Source organism: Petaurus breviceps, unplaced genomic scaffold (assembly GCF_028583685.1).
Source record: "Petaurus breviceps papuanus isolate PSGF00001 unplaced genomic scaffold, PetGlider_PUasm1.0 37, whole genome shotgun sequence".
Taxonomy (NCBI): domain Eukaryota; kingdom Metazoa; phylum Chordata; class Mammalia; order Diprotodontia; family Petauridae; genus Petaurus; species Petaurus breviceps.
The window spans coordinates 84,625,058-84,647,140 of NW_027186296.1; the positions used below are offsets into that span (position 1 = coordinate 84,625,058).

The 22,083-nt window shown below is 36.5% G+C and overlaps 1 protein-coding gene across 14 annotated transcripts in view; it reads left to right on the top strand.

The window, feature by feature from the left end:
- ADD3 (adducin 3) overlaps positions 1-22,083 on the top strand; it is a 180,877-nt gene that overhangs the window by 26,942 nt on the left and 131,852 nt on the right. For 2 of the 14 annotated variants that reach the window (XM_069098925.1, XM_069098933.1), the window contains exon 2: positions 7,357-7,451. The exons of the other annotated variants lie outside the window; for them this stretch is intronic. The gene's annotated coding sequence lies outside the window, so the exon portion shown is untranslated. The remainder of the gene's footprint in view (positions 1-7,356; positions 7,452-22,083) is intronic. 14 annotated transcript variants of the gene reach the window in all.

Sequence of the window (22,083 nt, forward strand, 5' to 3'; positions counted from 1 at the left end):
TAATAAATACTGTATTATTATAGGAGTTCACACATATTAGAAAATTTCAACACATATGTTGATGTTCCCTCAAATGCCTTAGCCTCCCAGTTCATCAATCATATTATATTCCTTTGACCTATGACCTTAGCTACACGTAGGGTGGCTCTGACCTTTGATTTTGCCATCACCAAGTGTTCCACCACTGAAGCTCAAGAATTTCAAAATTAATTTATCTGATCATAATTTTAATAATTCCATCTCTCTTAATGCCTATTCTTTTTTTTACAAGATATTTCTGTACTTGTCGACTGTGAGTCTCTATCACCCATCACAAAATTCTTTGAATTTTTTTTCATTTAGCATTGGTTGAGAATGCATCGTTTTGGCTGAATAATAGGCTTTCTGTTGTCAAAAGTAAGTTTCCTTTCTTATTTTGTTATTTTTTTCCCTTCAGTAGAATAAATTGACATCAGGACCTGCTAAATCCAATATCATTTGTACCTCTTACATAAAATCATTGTGACATATTACAGCTTCCTTTTTGATGAATTTTTTGCCCTTGGAATTATTAAAATTAAATGACACAGATGCATATATGGAAGAATCAACAGAGCCCAAATTTATATTAGGTGCTTTGAAAATGTAAATTTACCAGAAAATCCAGCACAGTAATAATTTATATGCATTTAGGTAAGGGAAGGACATTGTATTGGATTTGGCTTCAGTAGAATTTTTAGACGGCATGGGAACAGGGGACCTGTGGCCTTGGGGGAACCTAAGGCCTATGGCCTTCTGGGTCTGCAAGTGTGTCCCTTTGACTGAATCCAAACTTCACAGAACAAATCCTTTTATCAAGGGGAAACTAGAGAATCCTAGAATCTAGGAGATTATATGTAGGCATTGGTACCATGCTTGTTTATTCCTGGCTTCAAACCTGCATTATCATGAACAAGTATGACATAAAGTTGGGTCACAATGTTTTGTAACTGGTGGAATATGTACTATTCTAAAAACTAAATATGTTACCCAAATAGGTTTTTAAAAGGATGAGATAAGCATGAAATAATATTTGATCAAAAGGGAGTAATTGTAGCTTACAGAATAATCAAACCTATGCTTGAAGCACTTTAGCAATTCTATGGGAATTGTATTGGAGGCAAGGAGAAAAATTAGGAGGAGGCTACTGCAAAAATCAAGATAAGGGGTGATGAAATAAGTTAGAGTGGTGATTATTTTGTGAATAGAGACAGATGAGAAAGTGGTTGTGAAGGATAGAAATGACCAGGTTTGGCAACTGAATTGATATAAAAGGTAAGAACACTGAATACAGAGATGATGTTGCCCTTATTAGAGATAAGTTCATAAGGTGGGTTTGATGAGAAAGAAAAGTCTGCAGTGCACATTTGCAATCCATCCATGCCTGCTCATTCTATGCAATTTACTTTGTCCTACCCAAAATTAAAAGGGGAGAATCATGACTTTTACTCACTGATCATTACCCTTTTTTTTTTTTAATTTTAACAAGAAACACCTACTGTAGCCATAGGTAATATGGGTGAAGGAAATGGTTGGAATATTTTTGGCAAGGGGAAGGAGGTGGGACATTTTCCCAACAGCACTTGTATAGCTTCTGTGAGTGTCCAGACGGGAGTTAGTATAACTGGGTTAAAATTGCCCTTTAGGAGTTTATATCCTAATGGGAGAAGACAACACAATAAAAGGAAGCTGAAATGGGGTAGGTGGTAGAGGGAAAAGTTGCCTGAAGTGCAGCTTGGAGAGGAATGAGACATAACTGGCCTGGTTCCTTCTACCTTTCCAGTCTTCTTACACCTTAACCACCACTCTTCTGTGATCCAATAACATTGGCCTCATTGCTTTGTTATTGGTCTCACAAGACATTCTATCTTCAGATTCTGTCCATTTTCACTGGATATCTTCTGTGCCTGGAATTCTCTTCCTTCCTATCTTCACTTCCTGACTTCCCTTGCCTTCTTCAATCCCAGTTAAAATTCCACTTTCTTCAGGAAACCTTTCCTATTCCCTCTTAATTCTAGCACTTTCTCTCTGTTGATTATCACCAATTTATCCTGTATGCAGATTGTTTGTACATAGTCTTTTGCATACTGTCTCCCATTAGACTGTGAGCTCCTTGAGAGCGGGCACTGTTTCTTTATATACTCAAACTTAGTATAGTATCTGGCACATAGTAGTCAATCAATAAATGTTTATTAAGTTATTGACTAAAATGGAGGTTCTGAGAGGAGGTATCCAGAGGGAGAGGCCACCAGTTTGTAAAATTTAGGTAAGAGTGAGTATTAGGATAAAGAGTTAGGGCATGGTAGAGAAAGTTCAGAGTGCAGGTCCTGGAGAGAAATGAAACATGGCTAGTCTGGGAGCTCTCCTTAAATGGAAGTTTTGGAGGAAAATATCCAGTCAGAGGAAGAAGCTATAGGGGTGGAGAATTCTTCCAGAGTTTGAATTCTGGGGCTATTGTGAGCCTCAGGATAAAGAGCTGGATCATGGTAGATGAAGTTTGGTGTACAATCTGGAAAAAATGAGGGTCAGTTTTTAAAGGAGTTTAAAAACCAAATAGATGATATTATATTTGATCCTAGAGGTAATTGGGAGCCATTGGAGTTGTTTGAATATGGTCAGATCTGCATCTTACGAAGATCAGTTTGATAACAGGAGAGACTGGACTGGGGAGAGATTTAAGGCAAGAAGACCAATCCAGGCTATTGCATTAGTCCAGATGTGAGGTCATGAGAGCCTAAATCAGGGTGGTCAGCAGTGTTAGAGAAGAGAAGGGTGCACGTAGGAGAGATGTTGTGAAGGGAGAGTTGACAGGACTAAGCAACAGATTGGATATGATTGGATATGGTGAGGGGAAGGAGGAGATAAGAGAGAGGAGTCAAGGATGACATTTGATTGTGAGTCTGGGTTACTGAGAGGATGGTGATATCCAAAACAGTTTTAGGTGAATGTAGAAGAGGGGAGGATTTGGTAGGAGGAATAATGAATTCAACTTGGGGTATGTTAAGTTTAAGATGTTTGTAGGACATCAGGTCAAGTTGTTCAGTAAGCATTTGGAGGTGAGACTGGAGGTCACCAACATAGGGAATCCACAGGAGGTGATGGGATCACCAAGCAAAATGGTATAGAGGGGGAACAGAGCAGAGACAGTGGGCATGATCTCGATGAAGATACAGCAAAGGAAACTTAGAAGCAATTGTAAGACAGGTAGGAGGAGAGTCAGGAAAGTAGAGTAGCAAAAACCCAGAGAGAAGAGAATGTCAAGGAGAAGAGGGTAAGGTAGTATCAATACTGAATAATTCTAATATACTAAGCTATCTATAGTTCTAAGATCTGACAGCTGTGGGGAAAGGGGATCAGGCTAAACTTCTGCCACCTTCTCCATTCATACTTTGGAATGTGTAAGATTGAGGCACAAGAATTGTAGGCCTTAGATCAGGAAAGGATCTTTGAGGTACTCTACTCCAACCTCTGCATTTTATGAAGAAGGAAAATGAGGCCTGGACAGGCAAAATGACTGTTCTCAGCTCACAAAATAGCAATAGTAGAGCTGAGGGTTCAGATGCACATCCTTATTGGAATCTCATGCTGTTTCCACTATCCTACATTGTCTCTTATAGAACTTAATGTATGTCTCAGGGTGTATTGAGCCCTATTACTTAAACTCTTTCTTTTACTTATCTCTCTTATAATTAGTTAGGAAAGATTTTTGTGAAGTCACAAAAATACATCATGAACTTGTTATTCTTATGTAGGGCCAGACTGATCTATATCTTGTTCCAGTTTTAGTGTGGCTGCCTCTGAAGCAAGTCATGTACAAGGTAAATATTTTTGACATGGTTAGCAATACAATTTTGAAATTTTAAGCTGGACATGTTTGGCTGATGGATTTTTTTTTAAAGCAAGGAACATATTTAAACAGGAAAGAGTTCCTATTGCCAATAACCGGAAGAAGCAGGAAGGCTATGATGCCACATGAAAAGCTTATAGAACTCAGGATCTAAGTTTCTATTATTCTCATATTGCATTTAACTCATGGAAATATTGCATTCATTATAGTGGAGAAGAAAAGGAAGAAATCATCATATAAATAATAATGGCTTTCTCTGATTTCTGTGTGTGTGATTAAATTTTACTTATCAGCGTAGACAATGCAATGTATTCCATCAATTCCTTTTAATTTTCAATTAAAAAGCTTTGTGCTGATTTGGTCTGATGCTTTAGAAGAAAATGTTCTGCTGTGACATTTTGTCTTAACAGCAATTTTAGAAGGCAATTTTCAAGATAATTTCTATAATATGACCTTTCTGAAAAGCCAAAAAAGTTCATTGTTATGGTTAGAGTCCAAATAAAATGTAATTGCTTTTCACTTAACTGTTAAATTAAGTAATGTCTTTAGAGCTATTTATTATTTTAGTAATTTTAAATAGAAATAGATAACAAGACCAAGATACTTGTTTTAGAACTAAGAAGACTTTGAGTCCAATTTCTTATTAAAATGACTTACCATATTTGGGAATTGGCTGGATTTCACCTATTGTAAAAGTTTTGATATTAAATTCCTTGTAAGTTAACTTAGATGAAAGTCATATAATAATTTTTAAGCTAATTGATTTTATTCTGTTCATTATTCTAGGGTTTTGTTGTATAGAGAATATGTAAAATCAGATCTAAGGGAAGTCCTTAATGGAAAATTTTCTAATTTCACAATTTAATGCAAGTGGAATAAGTGATTTTTTCCCCCTTTTTTTGGGGGGGGTCCTTTTTTTTTTGATCTTTATTAATTTATTTACTTTTAGTTTACAAGATTCATTACCACAATTCCTTGAGTTTCAAAATTTTTCTCCCTACCCCCCATGGCAGCATACAATCAAGTATAATATCTGCAAATACTTTCACATTAGGCATTAGTCAGGTTATAAAGAAGGATTGTATCGGAATGAACAATGTGAAAGAGGAAACAAAACCAAACAAGAAAAAGAAAAAGAGCAGGTAGTGTGCTTCAGTCTGGGTTAAAATTCAGTTCTTCCTCTGGATGTAAACATCTCTCTCCATCATGAGTCTTTTGGGGTTGACTTATGATGCTGGATTGCTGAGAAAAGTCCAGTTTATCAAAGTTGGTCATCACACACACGTCTGTAATTGTGTACAAATTCCTCCTGGCTCTACTCTTCTCACTCAGCATCAGTTCATATAAGCCTCTCCAGGTAAATATGAAGTCCATCTGCTCCTCATTTCTTATAGCACAGTAGTATTCCATAACATGCATATACCATAACTTGTTCAGCAATTCCCCAGTTGATGGGCACCCCCTTAATTTCCAATTCTTTGCCACAACAAAAAGAGCTGCTATAAATATTTTTGTACATATGGGTCTTTTTCCCACTTCTATGATCTCTTTGGGATACAACCCTAGAAGTGGTATTGCTGGGTCAAAGGGTATGAAATTATTTTATAGCCCTTTGGGCATAATTCCATATTGCTCTCCAGAATGGTTGGATCAGTTCACAACTCCACCAGCCATGCATTAGTGTTCCAATTTGCCCACATCCTCTCCAGCATTTGTCATTTTCCTGTTTTGTCATCTTAGCCAATCTGACTGGTGAGATGTGGTACCTCAGAGTTGTTTTGATTTGCATTTCTCTAATCAATAGTGATTTAGAGCATTTTTTTCATATACTTATAGATATCTTTAATTTCTTCCTCTGAAAACTGCCTGTTCATATCCTTTGACCATTTATCAATTGGGGAATGACTTGTATTCTTATAGATTTGACTCAGTTCTCTGTATATTTTAGAAATAAGTCCTTTATCAGTGACATACGTTGTAAAAATTCTTTCCCAATTTTCCACTTCCCTCCTAATCCTGGTTACATTGGCTTTGTTTGTACAGAAGCTTTTCAATTTAATGTAATCAAAATTATCCATTTTGCATTTTATAATGCTCTCCAATTCTTGTTTGGTCATAAAGTCTTCCCATATCCACAAATCTGACAGTTAAACTATTCCTTGCTTTCCCAGATTGCTTACAGTATCAGCCTTTGGAATAAATGATTTTTAAAAATTTCTATCAAATATTCTAATAAGCAACTTATAAATAAGTCCCCAAATTACTGTTCACTCAGTGCAATCATACATAAATTCAGAGAATTTTAGGTCTTGAATGAAAAATTTAGAGGTCATTCATTCTGATCCAGCCATTTTATAGAAAAGGAAACTGAGGATCAGAGAAGGGAAATAAATGGCTTATCTGAAGTTAGTTTGTAACCTTTGTTCAATGACTCTTTTTATGATGAGAATTGTTCAGAATAAGAATCACCTACCTCTGCAGCATTCATAACCATCAGGGAAAGATATTAATAATTGTACTAAAAGAATTTTTTCTACTATAGCTGTTTAGGGCAAAAAGCTTTCTCTATTTTTTTCTGTTCTTATGTAAATAGCAACTTCCTATAGAGCAGTGGTGTCAAACTAAAATAGAAAAGGGGACCACTAATCTGTATATTAGGGCTGCTAGGTGGTGCAGTGAATAGAGTGCAGGGCCTGGAGTCAAGAAGACTTGAGCTCGAGTCTAGCCTTAGATACTTACTAGCTTTGTGACTGTGGGCAAGTCATTTAACTCTGTTTACCTCAGTTTCCTCATCTGTAAAATGATCTGGAGAAGGAAATGAAAAACCATTGCCAAGAAAACCCAAAAAGGGGTCACAGTCAGACATGAGTGAAAGAACTGAACAGCAACTTGTACACAAGGATCCCTGTGGGTTGCATATTGACTTATATTTAAAATGTAATGTTTTCTGTTTTATTGCATTTTTTGTTAAATATTTCTCAAGTATAGTTTAATCTGGTTCTATCTGTATTGAGAATGTTGCTGGTATAAGATATGTAGACTATGGGCAGTGTGCTTGATACCTCTGCTATAGAGTATAATTTGAAAGTCGTCAGATTTTCCTCATTTCCCTCTAGGAAGGAGGGAGGGAAGGAGAAAAGGGAGGAAGTGGGATAGTGAGAACGGGAGAGAAGAGGAAAGAAGAAAGAATACAAAGGGAGACATGAAGGAAGGAGAGAAAGGAAGGAGGACCACAGGGAGGGAAACAGGAAGGAAAGAAAGAAATAAGGAAGAAATGAATGATCAAATAAATGAACTTGCCTACCTCTTCCTCACTGGTCTGCCACTTACATGAAACTCTATCAATAGTTTCCTTTGGAATCAGGTTGTTTTTTTTTTCACTCTTAAAATAAAAATGCCTCTGGAGGGGCAACAATCTAAGCATTTGTCCTAATCCATTAACATTTGAGTGTGATTTATACCTCAGACTCTTTTCTTACTCTTCGTCACAGATGGTGGAAAAGCACGACTTATATGGAATGGGAGCTTTGAAAGTGTGACAAGGAGAGTGATTATTTTAGAAGGATGGGTAAGGTGGGAACTAAAGGTAAATTTTCCTTCTTTGTGATTTTACCTAGAGCCAGTATTGTTTTTATTTAACTAGAAAATTCAGGTAAGCTTAATACTCCTATTCCTTGGGCATTCTAATTTAGGTTTCTTGTAATACATCTATTGTATAAATGGTTGAAGAACTTTGGGAAACAGTTCAAGCAGTTTATTGCTCAGCTGTTTAATGGGATATTGTTTTTGTTACATTAATTGTATTTCAGCATAGATATTTTATTTAACTTAATTTATCAAGTAAAATAGCATTTGTAAATACTCCTAAATGTTGTAATTGTTTAATAAGTAACAGATTTCAAGATCCAATTCAAATGCCACTTCCTTCATCAAACCTTTCCCGATTTCTCACCTTCTCCAGTGGAAGTTATTTTTTTCTCCTTAGTCTGAATGTTTCTTACATTTTGCATGGCTCTTGGTACTTCTCAAGCATCTATTATGTTTTTTGTACAAAAAGTAAGTTATGTCTTTTTTTTTTTTTTTTTTTTTAAGCAATAGGGGTTAAGTAACTTGCTCAAGGTTACACGGCCAGTTATTTCTGGGTGTGGTGCTGAGTATCTGAGCCCGGATTTGATCCAGGTCATCCCGACACTGGAGCCGGTGCTCTTACTCGCTGAGCCACCTGGCCGCCCCTAAAGTTATGTCTTTATATGACATTTTCCCTACTACATTGCAAGCTCCAAGAGAGAAAAGACTGTGCATTATTTATCTTTGGGTTCTAGTGCATAGAACAGTGCTCTGCAAAAACAAGTTACATAACAAATGTTTGTTGAATTGGAAACCACTTTATTGTCTTTTCATCTTCCCTTCCTTAATTTACTTCAGTATTTAAACATCCAAGCAGATAGAAGCCTCTTTTCGCCTTAGAGTAGGTTTTCTGAATTACTGTGGTAGAAAATAATTCGCCCCCTCATGGCTATCCTTCTGGTTCTGAGCCTTCTTATCCTAACCCTTCTTTTATCTCTCTGCAGCATTTGGCATGTTGACTGTTTTCTCTCCCCTAGATTTTCATGACACTCTCTTCTCATGGTTATCCTTTTCTTTATACTCTATACACACTTGGTGACCTCACAGCTACCAGGCCTTAGATTATCTGCATGCAGATGGCTCCCAGATATATACATCTAAGCCCTAGTCTGAGTCTTTCACTGCAGTCCCACATCAACTGCCTACCGGGCATTTAAATCTGGATGTCCTGCTGTAATGCATCTCAAATTTAACATGTCCAAAACAGAAAATCCTCCCCTTTTCTGAAATTCACTGTTCTTATCCATGGCACCACCATTCTTCCAATCTCTCAGGTTCTCAGTTTCAGTGTCAGCATCATACTGGACTCCGTAGTCTCACCCATCTAACTCATGTCAATATTTGCCAAATCTTCTTATTCCTATTTCTACAACATCCCTCAAATATCTTCCCTTCTCTTTACTCTCATAGTTACCCCATGGATTAGGTTCTTATTACCTCTTACTTGGACTATTACAGCAGCTTCCTGTTTGGTCTTCTTTCCTCAAGTATCATTTCCAGTCCAACCATACAACCACCAAAATGATTTTGCTGAAGTATAGGCCTGACCATGTCAACCATCTCCCCCCCATTCAGTAAACTCCAGTGGCTCCTTATTATCTCTAGCACCAAATATAAACTGCTGTGATTGGCTATTAAAGCTTTTCACAATCCACCCTTGCCTGTCTCTCTAGTCTTCATATGCAGTCCTCCCCTCCAGGTACTCTGTGGTTCAGCTATATTGACTTATTTGCTATTTCTCATACACAACACACCATGTCCTGATTCTGGATATCCTGGAGTCATCTTAAAATCAACATGTCTGAAGCTGAATGTATCTGTAGCCCTAAACCCTCCACTTTTCCAAACCTGTATCTAATCAGTTACCAAATTTTGCTTATTTTTTTCTTCATAACATCTCTTGTCTCTGATTCCTTTTCTCTATTTCAACAACCACTATCTTAGTTCAGGGATTTCATAACCTTTCACATAGTTATTACTACAGCCTGCCTTAAGTCTCTCTCCAGTCTACTCTCTATAATCCATTGCTGTCAACATCATTTTCCTTAAACAGATCTCCTCTAGTCATTCAACTCCAGTGCCGTCTTGTTGCCTCTATAATAAAATATAAACTCTTTTGTTCAGCTTTTAAAACACTGCACACACGTGACCCCAGTTGCCCTCCAAAATGCAAAAAAATAAAAATAAAAAAAAATAAAGCACTGCACAACCTGGCTTCTACCCATCTTTCTGGTCCTGGACATTGTTCCCTCTTCTGCATTTTTCTCTCCAGCCTAACTGGCCTTCTCTCAGTTTCTCACACACAACACTCATATTTTTGCTCTCTATGCCTTTGTCCTGGCCATCCCACATGACTAGAATTTACTCCTTTCTTACCTCCACTCAGAGTGGCCCTCTCCTTGTTTAAAGATGCAATTCAAGCACCATCTTCTGCATGAAACCTTTCCTGCTTCTCCCAAATGACAGCACTCTTCCTTCTTAACTACCATATATTTAACTGCATTGTTTTTAAAGGTATTTATTAACTTTAGATTTTTGCTTAATATATTTTACATGTTCCCCTCTTCTTCCACCATTAGAATGTAAACTCTTTTCAGGTAAGCATTGTTTCTTTGTACTTGAATCCCAGCACCTAACATAGCGCCTACAATGTAATAGGCACTCTATAAATGTGTTGATCTGTGCCTTAGCAGTGCCTGTCTCCTAGGCTCACCTCCTTCCTCCTTTTAACCTACTAGGATCTTACTTCCTCCAGGACCCAGCTCAAGCACCACCTTCTACATGAAGCCTTCACCATTCCTTCTAACTGCTAGTGTCCTTCCTTCTGAAACAAACCTTGTATTCATTCAGTATATAGCCTGTATATGCTTATCTAGGCACATGACTCCCCAGTATAATGTAAACTTTTTGAGGGAAAGGCCTCTTTTATTTTCGTGTTTGTATCCCCATTATTTGGCAGGGTGCTTGGGTCAGAATTAAGCACTTAATGTTTGTTAGTTCAATTGGTTAGCTTGACTGATCCTCAAAGAACAAAAATGTAGTTCATTGCTAGGCCTTTACTTGAAACCTGGGGGCCATCTCCAGTCATTCTGATCTATATCTTGCCACTGGACCTTGATGGCTAAGGAGGAGAGAGTGAAGCTGATGACTTTGCACAGCCCTGCTTCACTTAAATCCAGTTCACTTGCAAGTCATGACATCTCTTTCCTGATGTCATGGTCTTCTTTGAGCACAAAAGACAAATAGCAACAATGACAAATAACAAAACGACTCTGGGCAAGTCACTAAATCTGTCTGTCTCAGCCTCCTTAATGGAAAATGAGGATAATAATAGTAACTGCCTCCCAGAGTTGCTGTGAAACACAGATGAGATAATATTTGTAAAGCTTTTAGCACAGTGCCTGGCACATAAGTGCGAAATTTTTGTTCCCTTCTTTTCCCCCCTCTTTTTTTTCTTTTTGGAGGGAGGAAGGCAGGGCAATTGGGTTAAGTGACTTGCCCATGGTCACACAGCTAGTTTTGTGTTGTGTCTGAGGTCAAATTTTAACTCAGGTCATCCTGACTCTAGGGCCAGTGCTCTATTCACTGTGCCACTTAGCTGCCCTCTTTCCCCACTCTTTAATCAAATAATCTTTGTAAAAAAACAAAAAACCAGACACAGTCATCTTCTAAACAACTATAAATAGATAATTCATTAACAGGCACAGTTCTGAAGTTTTTATGGAATTCAGAACATTTTCGATTTTAATTTAGGCGCTTTCTGAAAAAAAAAAGGAGACTCAAGACTTTAGAAGAAAATTCTCAATCGAAAGATTAGTTATGATTTTTCTGTAAGCAAAAAATAATTAAATGGTATCATAAACTTTTGGATTTTGATTAAACATGCCTATTGCTACAAAAACTAAAGGTCTAATAATTAAATTCAACTGTACATAGTGTTCTAAAGCCCCATATGCACTATCCATTTTATATTTCAACTGAGGATTGAGTACTTGGCAAATAACAATTATTACTGATAGGCGACTACTAAAAAATTAGAATTGCAAGTCAGTTATTTAGAAATACAAATACAAATCCCTTTGTTACTGAGGGAAGGGAACAAAGGGAATAAAAACATTTATATAGCACTTACTATATTCCAGGCACTGTGCTAAGTGCTTTAACAAATACCTCATTTGAGCAACCCTGTGAATCAGGTGCTTATTATCCCTATTTTTTTTTTGTTGTTGAGGAAAATGAAGCAAGCAAAGGCTAAGTGACTTGCCTAGGGTCACATAGCTACTAAGTATCTAAGGTCAAATTTGAACTCAAGTTTCCCTGACTGCCCAGCATTTTAACCACTGTACCACCAGCTTCCTGTTTCAGATAATCAAGCATGCTGACCGCCTTTCAGTCAGTACTGGCAGAGATTTTACATACTCACTTCCATTTCCCACTGAGTATTTTCTCACCCAAGTCTGGAATCAAATAATTGGTTTTTAGTGATGTGACATCTCTTTATAAAATACAAGCTGGGAAATATACATGGCATCATTTCTAATGTTTCACCTCCCAAAAACTTTTATTAAGATTTAATCTGTGAGCTAGGAATGCTTTAATATTGAACATGTATCTTTCTAACTTTTCTTCATATTCTTGTTTTCTTTATGGCAATGCATGTATTCCATACACAAAAAAATTCCCTACAGGAAGTCAACTCCTAGCACTCCCTAAGTTTTGAAAACTCTGTTGCATTTGCAGTTTTACAAATAAAAGAGAACTCTAGTTTGCTGTATTTAAACAGGAAGAAAATGAAATCAGCAAAAAGACATCTAAAGACACCATAGAATCTGAAGAATCCATAGAAAACTGCAAGAATTGACAAAATACATTGAGAAGATACTGGTACTACTTTACAAAATGAATCACTCCTTCCATGTGCTGATGGTAGTTTAAGAAAGTAATGACTGTTATACTGAGAATGTCAGGCCCTATCAAAATAACTTGTTCAGGAAAAGAATTTGATAATTGCAAAACACAAAATAATAGAATGTTAAAGCAAAATCTATTCTAATATCCTTATTTCAGAGATATGAGACATAAAACCAAAAGATTAAGTGACTTGCCCAAAGTTACATGGCTAAGTGAAAGAGGCAGAATCAATATTCACCTCCTTTTTATAGTACTGAACAAAGTATGACTATATAAACCCACTTTTGTAATAAATAAAACATACAAAATTAATCTGACACATAGTTAATGATATGCAGTCATTACATTGCATGGTAATGAGACATGACTGTAATCAATCTTACATAGCTAGAGCAATTTTATAGTTTCTCTGTACCATCTATAATAAAATCAGTTTTAGCAACTTTCTTGGATACCTTGTAATGTTTCATATCTTAAATAACAGCACACTCACACTAATTAAAAAATAAAAGGTCTTCCATCCTATTCTTCAACATCTGGAGTTCTCTTGATTTAATCACCCACTGTTTTGTTGTTGTTCTATTGTTTTAGTCACATCCAATTCTTTGTGACCCCATTTAGAGTTTTCTTGGCAAAGACACTAGAGGTTTGGTATTTCCTACTTGGTCTCTTTACAAATGAGGAAACTAATGCGGACAGGGGTGACTTGTCCAGGATCACATAGCTAGTAAGTTTCTGAGACAGAATTTGAACTCAGGTCTTCCCAACTCCAGGCCTTCACAGCACCACTGCACCACTAGCTGCCCCAGAGGTTTATAATAGGACATTTTTTAGTATTGGATGATATTTTTAAAAGATCATTTAGTCCAGCCCTCCAATACCATCAACTTGCTTCACAGATCAGGAAAGTGAAACCTAAATTGGGGAAATGATCTCCTCAAAGCCACATAGGCAATAAATGGCAGTCAGAATTGGAGCCCCAAGTCATTTGAGTCCAAAGATCAAGGCCTAGTAGAAGGACCTGTGAACTAATGGGGAATGATAAAAACCACACCCCAAAGGATGTGGGTTAATGCTTTTTGAAATCTATGTTACCCTTTGTGGCATTGGTAGAATTGAGCACTTTAAATATAGGCTCCATTGAGTGTAATTGCAAACTCAACTATGTGCAGTTTGTACTCCATAATTTTCTCACATCATAGCACTGTTTGGTTATTGTAAGTTTTTGTGTGACCTAGACTTTAGTGAACAAGGTAGAAGAAAGCAAAGAAGGGTACTGCCAAAGCCAGAGGGACTCAAGGGTATGGTCTTTGGTAAGAAAAAACTCTCCCTTTTTGATTTGCTTTTTCCATGTCCCTTGGTGGCCCAAAGAAGGAAATTTAAATCATCAAGTGGAAGGGCTTGGGTATAGGGCCGCATTTCATCACATTACTTATACTGCAAGTTTCACAATCCTTAGTTTGTAGAAACTACACAACCACCTCAGGCTACCTATGTGTCAGTGACATTATGAACCTATATTTTAAACATATGCAAGTGTGAAAAGATTTGGTTTCATTATGAATTGCTCTACAAAAAAGAAGAAACCCAAAACAAAGATCTTGTTAAAATACTATTTAGCATTAGATGTGTTATTTTCATTAATATGGTAGATGGTTAGTCAATGCCAATATTTACATGTCCTTCAAAACAAAGATTTTTTAAAAAATACTTCATAATTTGATTTGCTAGTTTAAAATTGAATATGTATGGGAAAAGAAATATTCCTGGTTTAAAGGATGGATTTATGAGTCAAATGTCCCAAACCTAAATCACAATAGTTGGTTAGAAAAACAGCTCAATTTACCCATTAGCTCATATTTAGCAGTATATCTATATTTAGTAATCTATCTATATTTGGTAATCTTTCTAGTGATTCAGGAGCCTCATTTGGCTCTGACACATGTGCGCACAGACATGTCATATATATACATAGTGTGTATGTGTATTCACTTTCTCCTTGAATTTAATCATGGAAAGCTGAAACAAAAAAAAAAATCATTGGTGTTTATGTTAGTGAACACAAATGTTAGGTGATTGGAAAGGGAATAGGCATTTATGTAGTGCTCATTTGCTGACAGGCACTGTGCTAAGCATCTTTTACAAACATTATCTCATTTGAGGATTGATGGGTAGTCTTCTGCCCCTCGTTTGGACCTTGAGTTAGAAAGCTTTGGTTTTAGTCCCTTCTCTACTATTTACTAACCAAATGACATTGGGCAAGTTACTAAAATTATTTGAGCCTCAGTTTCCTAATCCATAAAATGTAGGTGAGCAAAATCAATAAGCATTATAAAGCACCCACCATGGGGTAGTCATTGTGCTCAATTTAGGGATATAAACAAAAGTAAACAAAACAGTCCCTATTCTTAGAGAGTTCATAGTCTGATGGGAAAGAGAGCATTCCAATAATTATGTACAGACAAGATTTTCTGTGTGTGTGTGTTTGTACGTACACACAATGGAGATAATTAAAGGGAAGGTACCAGTATAAAGGCAGATTAGGAATGGCTTCTTGTGGAAGGTAGAATTTTAGCTGGGATTTGATGCCCAGAGGTAGGGATGAGGATAACAATTCTTGCTTTGCCAGTAGAGTCATTCTAAGGATCAAGGATAATGTTTATAAAAAGACAACATAAGTCATTATCATTCTCTTTTGTCTACTTAGTTTCGCCTCCCCCAAAACTCATTTAAATAATTATAGTCTAATTGAAATGCTATTATTTTCCTAGTGGCTATTTACTCAATGGCTAATGTAATATGTACACATTTCCTTCTTAAGAAAAAAAGATCATTTTAATTAGAAAAGAATTCAGTGAAGAAATTCTGTCATCCTATAATCAGGAGTTCTCAATCTGGGATCCATGAACTTGCTTTTTTCATATTTTTGATAATTGTGTTTTAATACAATTGGTTTCTCATACAGTTTTGTGTTTTATATTATGCATTTTAAAAGATTCTTCAGAGAAAGAGTCCATAGGTTTTGGGGTGGCTGGGTGGCACAGCAAATAGAGCACTGGCCCTGTAGTCAGGAGGACCAGAGTTCAAATCTGGACTGAGACACTTAACACAAAACTAGCCATGTGACCTTGGGCAAGTCACTTAAGCCCAATTGCCCTACCTTCTCCCCCTCCAAAAAACAAAAAGAAAAATCTAAAAAAACAAACAACAACAAAAACCCTCCTACAAACGATTATTTTAAAATAAAAGGAGCAGAACAAATTAGATTTCTTTAAAAAAAACAGCATGAAGATGTCATAAGAAAAATGTAAAACATTTAAGGCATATATGTAGTTATTCAAAAAATGAAGCCCTATGAAAATTAAGAACATCTCTTCATGTAAATTTACCTTATAGTTCAGTTCATAAAATATAAAACTTTAGAAAGAAAAAAAGGTGAAAGTCTGATACAAAAAAAGTAATGTCACATATGCAAAATACCAAACCATAGATAACTGTATAGGAATAATTTTCAGAAAAAAAAATGGCAGACTATAAATGTCTTCATGAAAATATGATTCATATCAGTATTAGAAGGCTCATGGGATCATAGATCTAGAACTGGAAGAAATATTTATAGGACATGTAGTTTAACCTCATCATGTAAAAGAAGTCCAAGAAAAATAATTAACTCTGAATTTTGACCCTACAACATTCAAATTGACAAAGATAAAAATGAGAACAGTTAATATTGAAAGGCTTCTGGCAATACAGGTACATTATTAATAAAATGGCCAGTGGAGTTATGAATTAATCCAACTATTCTAGGTGTTAATTTGAAATTACTTTGCCTAGTAATCTCAATCTTGGGTCTGTGCCTGTGTGTGTGTGTGTGTGTGTGTGTGTGTGTGTGTGTGTGTGTGTGTGTAGGGTTTATATTGTTAGATATATTGAATATTTTGAATATATTGAATATTTTGCTTATTTTTATTTGTCACAAGGGAATGTTCATGGAAGAGGGTATTGAAATGGCTGTGATCTGAAGACAAAAGGCACCAATAAAATTTTTTAATTTAAAAGACGAAGAAAAATAGTCTAGTCTCTTCCCAATATTCATTTTGCTGTCACCAAAAAAGCTCATTATAGTAATGACACTTCAGTGTGGTATACTAGAAAGAGTATTGCAATGGGCACTCAGGATACTAGGATTCTAGGTATGATTTTTCCTCTAACTGTATGACCTTGGGAAATCAACTTTGAACATCACTTTCTTCATTTGTCAAACAGGGAGTTTTAATTAGATCATCTTTAAGGCTCTTTGCAGCTCTAATATTCTGTATGGTTCTATGATAATGAAATTTAAAACATTAAAATTATAATTCCTTAGTTCTAATGACTCATAATATTCTAGTACAAAAGGTATCAACCTTGTAGGCTGCTGCCACAGAACTCCAGAGATCTGAACCCAGCTTGAAATATAATTGAGAAATGTAGCAAAATAAATTTTAAAAATACAACATAAAAAATGTAAACTTGTTTTCTAAGTCAATATGTAGCCCACAGGGATCCCTTCCTACCTGTGCTTGAAACCACTGATCTGGAGCATTAGATTTCTTGTTGTCCCATACACAAAAGCCACAGTATGTCTGTCATCTTTCATATCCATCCAGTCTAGTCACTACTTTGTAAATAGATAGAATGTTGATTACTTTGTAACACACAGAAAGCCCTACTGTGTCTGCAATTTGTAATCTTAAACATTTCAGTATCTTCTCTGTTCATAAAGATCAACATGGGAAGGTATCTCAGTGCCCATAATTTAGGAAATAAGGAAATAGAGACCCAGAGAGGTTGAGACTCTCTTGGATATCTCATTAACTCCTGTGCATTCCAGTGTTCTGTGTGCATGACTCCGATATCTATAAATTCAACTATAATCTCTCTATTTCTTTGTCAGTGACTGCCTACTGAATATCACTTCATCATACCAGTTTCAGATCTTTTCTCAAGAACTTGACTTGGCTCTTCCTAGCAATACAGTGATCCAAGACAGTTCCAAAAGACTCATGATGGAAAATTCTATCCACATCCAGAGAAAGAACTGATATCCAAATGCAGATCAAAGTATACTATTTTCACTTTTTTGTGTTTTTTTTTCCCTTTTGTTCTGTTTCTTCTTTCACAGCATGACTAATGTGGAAATCTGTTTTACATGATTTTATATATATATATATATATAGCCTATATCAAATTATTTACAGTATAAGGGAGGCAGGAGGAGAAAGAGGGAGGGAAAAAATTGGAACTCAACATTTTATAAAAAATGAATATCAAAAATTCTTGCCATATAATTGAAAAAAAGAAACTTTTTTTTTTAAAGCAATCAGGGTTAAGTAACTTGCTCAAGGTTACACGGCCAGTTATTTCTGGGTGTGGTGCTGAGTATCTGAGCCCAGATTTGATCCAGGTCATCCCGACACTGGAGCTGGTGCTCTTACTCGCTGAGCCACCTGGCCGCCCCTAAGAAACACTTTTTAAAAAATAGTTTGTGAACTGAAGCAAATCATTTAACTTCTCTGGGCCTCAGTTTCCTCATTGGTGAAGCAAAGGAGTTAGATTCAGTGACTTCTGAGGTCCCTTCTAGAGCAGTGTTTCTACAGATCTTGTTCTAGACAAAGCACAAATACAATAAATCAAAATACAGTCAGCAGTAGGAGACAACTGGTACAGTGGACTGAGCACTGGCTCTAGATTCAGAGGACCTGGATTCAAATACTACTTTTGAGGGTTACTTACTACCTTAGTCACCTTGGGCAAATCACTAAAGCTCTTGGGCCTTGAATGTGCTCTGCTATAATGAGGATTGGATTGGTTGGCCTCTGAAGTTCCTTCTAGTTCTACTTCTATGATTTTATGTTCAAAGCGGAAAAAAGGACTCATTATCTTCACTGCTTATTACCCATCCACACTTCCCTATTTCTCTTTAGAGTACTACTACTCTCCTCTAGCCCAGTTTCACATCCTTGCAGTCAATCCTGACACTTCCCTTTCCTTCATCCCCACCTCCTGTAACTTGCCAAGTTTTGTCAGTTTTACCTCCATAACATTTCTCACCTAACCTTTCACTTCATTTACATAGCTGACATACTACTTGAGGTCCTCATCATCTCTCATTTGGGCTACATACAGTGAGCCTCCTGATTAATCTCCCTGCTCCTCTCCTCTCCCCTCTCCATTCTGTTTTCCATATAAATTGCCAAAATAATCTTCCTAAGGCACAGGTCTGATCATTTCCTACTCCTGTTTTAAAACTGCCAGGACTCTCCCCACGTGCAGGATAAAACATCCATTCCTTAAAAAGATATTTAAATCCCTCTATAATCCTATCTCTCTTTTCCAGCCTTATTTCATACTCCTCTCCTTCATGAAAGTAGCATGTTCCAACCAGAATGCTCCACACTTGATAATCCATCTACCTTTACCTTGGTGTATTCATTATCATCATAAACTGTTGCTTGTGGCTTGAATGCTTTCCCTAATTTCCAACCATCTAAATATGTGTCTTTCCTTTAAAGACTTTACTAGGGTACCACTATGTCTCTAAAAACTTTATCTGATCTTTTCATTTGTCAGTATTCTTTCCCTTCTCAATTTTCCTTGTGCTATATTTATTTGTGTGCATACTGTGTTCCTCCTTCCCCCAGTAAAAAATGAGGGCCATTTCATTTTCGAAATAGATCCTTAAACTTATTAACAATAAGCTTATTAAATTGAAGTGACTTGCCCTAAACTCCCCAGCTAACAGGTGGCAAGACCAGAATTAGATAGGATGCTGTTTTTTTAGACTCTTGGCCCAGGTCTATCATAATCTTGTAACATACAAAAGGCAGTTATTACAAGGGTCACAAAGCAATTAACTGTCTGAGACTGGATTTGAACTCGTTTTCCTGACTGCAGGCCTGGTGTTCTATCCACTGAGCAATTTAATTCCTAAAAGCTAAGCTTCTTGTTTTTATAGGAATATAGCTAGGTATATGTAAATGGCAATAGACTTTATAATTAGGCAAGATTTGTGTGAGTTTTGTTGAAAAACATTTGTTTTAAGTATCTTATTGTATAGGGGAAAGCCAATATATACTAGGAGTGAAGAGGCTTCATTCAGTTCTAGTTCTGTCTTACTAAATATGACCCAGATTGATTCTGTCTCTGGACTTCAGTTTCCTCATCCATAAAATAAAGCTGTTGGACTAAATGCTCTCTAATGTCTCCTCCAGTGCTAAGATTATGTGGCACCTAATATATTCATTGTAATTTTATGTCTCCTTAGAGACATTTCTTAGTATGGAATATAATGTATAAAGCACAAAGATCTAATGAATGTATTCAAACTGTAAAACGAGATTTTTTCCCCTACCAAACATTACTACAAATTAGAAGCAAGCTCTGTAGATATTGTTTTCATCCACCCTGGCTCAGTGAATTGAACAGTCACATATTTAATTCATTAATTTCTCCAATATAGATAATCATCTGGACTATTGACCAAAAAAACCCTCTTCAATAAGAAACGTTTTTTTACTCAGTCTGATACCTTAAAATTTCCATTTTATATGGTTTGAGGAAAAATAGTTAAATGAAAAATGTATGGACATAATATTCAAAGATTGGTTACAATATGTATTTCTAGGAGAAAACATTTTAAAGCGTTCAAAGGAAGGGTGGGTGGTAGTATCCCTTTACTAAAATTCTGCAGAAGTCAGCTCATGGGGAATGTTCTGAAGCTGAGCCTCAAGCAAGAAACTGCAAAACATCAAAAGTAGTAATTACAATGAGGATGAAGATGGAGTTGTCCAAAGAGGCCAGGATATATACTTCGGGAACTCACCAGCGAACTTAGATTTTAAAATGGCATGTACAGAAAATGGTAGTAGTAGGGAAGGTAGCAGGATGAATGTAGATAGGCATGAGCAGGTGAGGCAAAATCGGGGCACTGCTGAATGGAGTTGAAGGAAATCAGAAAATCTTTTTGACTGAGTCTGCTATAAATTTATATTATGCAATCACAACTGTACCCTCACAGCAGCAAAAGAATTCTTTTTTCACCCCCTAAATTGATTACTTGTCCTACTGTCCACAGCAGCTGTTCAAATATTCTCATTTCTCTTCAAGCATCCCATGATACTTTGTTGCCTCACCCTCTCAACTGAGGACTTCACTTCCTATTTCACTGAAAAAAACAAAACAAAACAGAACATTCACCAAGTTTTCTCTTGGCTCCCCTATTCCTCTCATATCATTCCTGTATCTTACCCCATTATCTCCTCCTTCATTCCGATCTCAGATAAAGATGGCCTTTATGCTTACTAAGGCCAACTACTTTACAGATGTCCTTGATCTCATCCCCTTAATACTTTTCCCTAAATTGCCTCCACTGTCATCATCACTTTGTCTCATCTTCAGTCTCTCCCTGTCTACTGGCTGCTTCCCTGCTGTCTTCTCACATCCTTAAAAAACTGTTGCTTGATCTTAGACTATCCACTAACTCCTGCTCTTATTCTCTTCATAGCTAACTTCCTTGAGGAAACCATCTCTTTTCCATGCCTCTACTTCCTCTTCTCTTACTTTCTTCTTAATCCTCTGATTAAGAATACTTCTGACCTAAGCATTCAAATGAAACTGCCTTCTCCAAAGTTACCAGTGCTCTATTAACTGAAAAATCTAATGAATTTTTCTCAGATTTTACTCTTATTGACATCTCTGCAGCATTTGATGCTGTTGTTCATTCTCTTGCATACTCTCTCTTCTCTGAGTTTTCCTGACACTATTTTTTCCATATTCTGCTCCTACCTGTTTGGCTGCTCTTTTTCTGTCTGTCTCCTTTGCTGGTTTTTCATTTATACCATGTTATTCATTCATGCCATTCGTCTCATACATACTTACTCTTGATGTCTTCAAGGCTCTATCTGGAGCCCACTTCTGTTTTTGCTCTTAACCTTTTTTGTGTCATCAAATCTTTTGTCAGTCTGATGAGGCCCATGAACCCCTTCTCAGAATAATCTTTTAAATTCACAAAATAAAATACATGAGATTACTAAGGAAACTATTTATAGGGAAATACAAACTTTTTTAAAAGTTCACTGACCTCAGATTGATAACCCTAGCTCTGTACTATCTTACTAGGTGATCTTATATTTCATATGACTTCAAATAACATCTCTGTACAGAATGATTCCTCAATCTGTATATTCTCTAGTTGTCTCTTGAGCTACCATCAGGCATCTCCATATGCCTCCCAGATATCTTGACCTGGATGTTTTATACACATCTCAGATCCATCATGTCCAAAACAACTGTTTCTTTCCCCCCAAACCTTCCTTTCTCCTGAACTTCCCTCTTACTTCTTTGTTGTAGTTAAAGGTACCAAAATCCTTCCAGCATCTTCTCTGCAACTTACAGTCTTAGAATTTACTCAAGTTAATGACTTGCCCAACGTCCCACAACCATTGTGGCAGGGGCAGGGCTTCTTGAGCAGCTACATGGCATAGTGGATAGAGTTCTAGACCTGCAGTTAGGGAGACTTGAGTTCAAATATGGCCTTATAACACTAGTTATGTGACCCTGGGCAAGTCTTTTGATCTGTTAATCTTCCTTGGTTTCCGCAACAATAAAATGGAAAAAATAATACTACATATCTCCCAGGG